This window comes from Lycium ferocissimum, chromosome 2 (assembly GCF_029784015.1).
Source record: "Lycium ferocissimum isolate CSIRO_LF1 chromosome 2, AGI_CSIRO_Lferr_CH_V1, whole genome shotgun sequence".
NCBI classification, from domain to species: domain Eukaryota; kingdom Viridiplantae; phylum Streptophyta; class Magnoliopsida; order Solanales; family Solanaceae; genus Lycium; species Lycium ferocissimum.
This window is the reverse complement of record NC_081343.1, coordinates 39,981,244-39,986,048: the sequence shown is the minus strand read 5'-3', so window position 1 is coordinate 39,986,048 and position 4,805 is coordinate 39,981,244. Positions and strand designations below refer to the sequence as shown.

The 4,805-nt window shown below is 34.2% G+C and overlaps 1 long non-coding RNA gene across 1 annotated transcript; it reads left to right on the top strand.

The window, feature by feature from the left end:
• LOC132037139 (uncharacterized) lies at positions 1 to 4,520 on the top strand. Its single transcript, XR_009409784.1, has 2 exons — positions 1 to 298; positions 593 to 4,520. It is a non-coding gene; the product is annotated as an uncharacterized LOC132037139 (long non-coding RNA).
• Positions 4,521 to 4,805: the final 285 nt, after the last annotated feature.

The following is a 4,805-nucleotide window of genomic DNA, read 5'->3' as shown; positions in this document are numbered from 1 at the left end:
CCCTCTCCTATCACCGCCGGTTCCATCGACGGACCAGTGTACAAAAGCCATCCTGGACGCCACCGCCATCACGTCCCTTCAATCCCCTCTCCCTCTCTATGATACTATGGAGCCATTAATGCTCTGCAAACTAGCCTGTTCAACCTCCAAACAGGGAAAACGTGAGAATCTTGCGAATACAAGGACGATTAAATGGATAAAAAAAACCTCACCCCTACCTTCAGAGCTCGGTTTGCTGAAAAATCTTTCTTATTTTCGGTTTCAACGGTCTCAACCTTTCAAATCATCTCTGAAAAAGGTGATTTCTTTGTCTTCCGTTCATGGTTTCCTTTTGTTTGAATTTTATTTCAAACGATTCCCCCCCCCCCCCCCCCCTTTTGTGGTTTTCAATATTGAATTTGAGTTCCCATTTTTTCAGCTATAAATACAGCCCCTCTATGGGCTGTTAAAGATAGGTTGAACAACCACAAAAAAAATCCCTTTTATTTTTCACAAGCTTTCCCCTCATAAAATTCCTTTTGCTAAAAACTTGGATTCTGAGAAAATCTTATTTTTTACTCAAGTTTTTTATTGTCGAAATCCCTTCTTTTAGTTCTCGGTTGAGCAAGGACCACTTCAAGCGGATTCGGAGACTCGACAACTATAATAGCCTCAGTTCGCTGTCCCGGAAAAGGTTAGTGGTCGCCCTTGCTTTACTTTTGTTTTCAGTGGTTAGGAGTATATATCGATGTAGTTGTTAAATAATTCTTCACAGTTTTGCCTATTTGAGCTTGGTTTGTTGCTGTGTGTCTGAATCCGCATATAAAAAATAGCTAAGAATACTTTAGGGAACTATTGATTAATTGGCAGAATATGTGGACGACCAGGTTGCTTGTTTGGATTTTTTATCTTTAATACTGGTACAAAGGTTGATTTTACATAACCCTTAGAACATCGAATATGTTCATGTCATGCGTTTAGGGCTGTTCTCTGACCTGTTTCTTGTTGAGTTTGAGGCCTAAGTGAATGTGGAAATTCCTCCTTAAATCAATAACTGTTGGAATTCGAATGTAATTGGCCGCACTTTTTCGCTTGTTATAAGATTTCGTTTCTTTAGTAAGCCACCCTCGCCTTTTCTTTCGTTTTAAAAGTCACAGAGTTAAATGTAGTTGTTCGATGGTTCTTGTTGCTTGTTCCCCTTGAATCTTTTGCTGCTGTGTTTTGTCCTAAGTCCTTGTAAAAAATCATTAACAGGGATTAATAGCAGTTAGGAGTAATAACGACTTAATTTGTCGACTATGTGAATAATTGCATCGCAACTAAATTTCTGTTCGGTACGCTCATCACAATCAGTGTGTTTACCATTCCATTCTGAAAAGCAGCATGTAAAGGGCTAATACAAACTAAGGGCGTTTAGGAAGGAAACCACTGACTTATATAAATTTGCTTTAGTTGAAACTTGCGGTTGTTGAAGTAACTTTATCGCTTGTGTATATCTTCTTTCTTTAAATACTCTTAAAGACTGTTTTGCCATGACTCCGTGTAGAAACCAAATATGTGAATATATGATGATATCATATAGCTAAAAATAAAAAGAAAAAAAAACGTTATCATTTTGATTAAAGAAAAAAAAACTGCTATTTTGATTAAAAGAAAAAAGGTTACTATTTTGATTAGAAAAAAGAGTTACTATTTTGAGTAGAGAAAAGTTACTGTTTTGATTAAAGAAAAGGTTACTGTTTTGACTAAAGAAAAGTAACTTTTTTATTAGAGAGAAAAAGAAAAAAAAACCGGGGGTTACTATTTTGATTAGACCAAAAAAAAAAAAAAAGTTACTTGTCTTGATTAAAGGAAAAGTTACCGATTCGTGAAAATTAAATTCGTCAAATATGTGTTTAGCTTAGTCGCTTGGCTAATTTTCTGTTTTAGTTATTTGTTAAGATCTGGGATGTTCCTACGTTTAGCGTAAATCACTACGACTGATTGAAGCTATGAATTTAAGAATAAGAGGAAATCCACCGATTTGTGAGAATATGATGGGAGCTTATATGTATATTTAGTATTTGTTTGTTTTCTCGTATGTGCGAATAAATGTCTAAAGAGTCCTGCTTCTTTTCTCCAAGTATTTATTATGTGTCATGTTAAAGTGACGGGGAAAATATGTTTGAATGTACTGTGAACTGGAATGCGCGTATATTTAGAACTTTCTTCTCTCGTGATGCTAGTTGATAGAGTTTAGACCACTGTTAAACTTATTAAGATGCTATGTCACTGTCCTTAAATATAAAACTGGTTGAAATGTTCCTTTTATGGGGGCTGTTGTTTGTCGCGATTACGTGCTCGAGATTTTATTTCGGATCCTGAGTATTTAGGCCTCAGAGATTGGGAAATGACGTTATCTTGTTCTACTAGAAATTCTGCTTCCATTCTACTAGAAAAAAAAAATATACTTAGTTTAATGCTGAATCCATGAAACTACTGAAGACATGTTCATTGTTATTAGTGGTTTTTCTCACTTCATCTTGACAGAAGGTTTAAATCAACTAAGTAGCTATGTTTTTTTTCTATAAGAATTCATGTTAGGTGATTAAGTAAACCTATTAAGTTTGTTGTAAATATGGAAGCTTTCTCATTGTTTAAGAATTACGGCTACGACATTTTGAAATGTTTGAGTAAACTTAAGTCATCTCTATAAATACAGATTCAGTTGTTTTGTTCATCTTATACCATGTTACACTGTTGCAAAACGTAGAATTTAAGTTTTAACATTTTATATGAAATTTAAACCGGTTCTGCTTGTTACATTTGTTTTAAAATCCTCTCTGCCGGAATATACCATGGTATGATTAGGAGTTCACTTGGGGAATCCCAAAATCTACAAAGAAACACGTTGAGGCTAAGTTCATTTGTGGTCTTTTCAACATGGTTGTAACTAGCTAAGTTATCATGCTATAAATCTTAAAAGTGCTCTTAACTTAATTTACCTATAGAAGAAGATAGCAAAGGACTGGCATGTTTAGTAACATGGGATCAGATAAAGAAGCAGTAGGTAGTTAGCTGAACCTTATTTCATCTTGTGTCAAATGTGCCTTTAGTTTCAATTACCAATTTCAAATAAAAAAAAAATGTGTCCTTTTAGTTTGACTATTTGCTGGAGTAATTTTCCTTGAGCTTAACTAGACTTTTTAATGTACAGGGTGTTGCTAGGTAAGAACCTAAATTATTTGTTTGCTCTTCATTTTTTTTTTTTTTTTTTAGAAATAATCATGGAAAAGAAAACATAAGTATCAGTTTGCCTTGTGACTAAGTTCACAGAAACTTGCGCTTAATTAGTTATTGTTGTATTCTTTCAAGTTTGGAAACAAATATGGATCTTTGGATGCAAAGCATGAATAATCTTCTCTTAGCTTTGCATTACTTGGAATAAAAAATAATAATAAAAAAAAAATGTAAACATTCTGTCGGGTTTGGGATTGAGACTGTTTTAGAAATCATGCCTATAGGGGCTGCATCTTCCATTTAAAATAGTTGTTTTGAATGTGTTGTTATCCAAACTAGCGAATAAGGCGTCTGATTTGTTGAAGGGGTGTTTGATCTCTCATTTCACTTGGTTATATCTTTGGAATTAAGCAAATAGGTGGGTGTGTAAGCTAATAAGAACCCGCTATTTGAGGAACACTTGTTTCCTCTATATGTTGCATAAGACTTTGTTTGTTTGAGTATTGTTGTGATTTGAGTATGAAAAGATAATGAAATATTTGTAGAACCCCGTCCTGTTATTGCTATCAGTGTCTAGTAGTATGGTTACATACATGTTAATAATTTGTGGTAGATAATTTTTTTAAAAGAATGAAGAAACCACAACCCCAAAGGTTTTAGGAGTGAGTTGAGACTGCTGAATAGTTCAATGGCTGCAACATCATGAAGTGCATTGCATTTGTTTGGCTATGTTCTTCTTTCTTGACTTGTTCTCTCTGAGTCTAGTGAAACCTGTTCTGATATATGTTTGCTATGGGAGAACTTTGATGATAATCTACAATGAAACCAGTTTGGTTTTCTTTTCTGATAGTTAAGCCTACCAAAATATTAAGAATTTGCTTGATATGCTAGTCTATATAAGTGGTGAGTGTAAACAATTTCACCATGCTTTCCTTAATAATCATGGGTTCTCTTGGCCAATTTCTTGAACTTTTTTTTTGCTAGTTCTGTGTGTTTACTAGACAACTCTAATCCTTATCCTTTTTTTTTTTTTCATGAGGAACCTTGAGAGCATTTGGAGTTATGGTAACTCCGGACTCTACCCAGATCAGAGAAGAAACCAGTAGCAGCCTCTTTTGCTCGTGTTTAGCGTCCCTCGTTCGTGTCAAGCGTCCCTGTCATCCTCCTTCTCTTCAAACTTTATGTCTTTGCGTTAGCATAAATATACATGTTTATATTTTTGACTAACACTTTGTATGGATTGTATTTGTAGCGTATTTGTTTATTGCTTGTGAACGAACCGGTGGAAAAATGGCTGAGCAGAACAACGAATTTAGTCCTTATCTTCCACCCCTTTTGATACTAGATTTAGTATAACCTTTTGAGATTTTTTTCTTTAAAGATTTCTTAACAAATTTTCATGTTACAATTGGTTTTCACAAAGAGGCAAAAACCAGATTTTGTTTTGTAAAAAAAAAAAAAAAAAAAAACACTGTTGTCAATCACATATTTTCAGGTCTGTTTAGGTAAAAAATGAGACCAGAAAATCAGTTCGATTTGGAAACAAAAAGAAAAGCGGCATAATGTTTTGGGGCACATAATATGTATAAAAAGGTAAATCACATCTG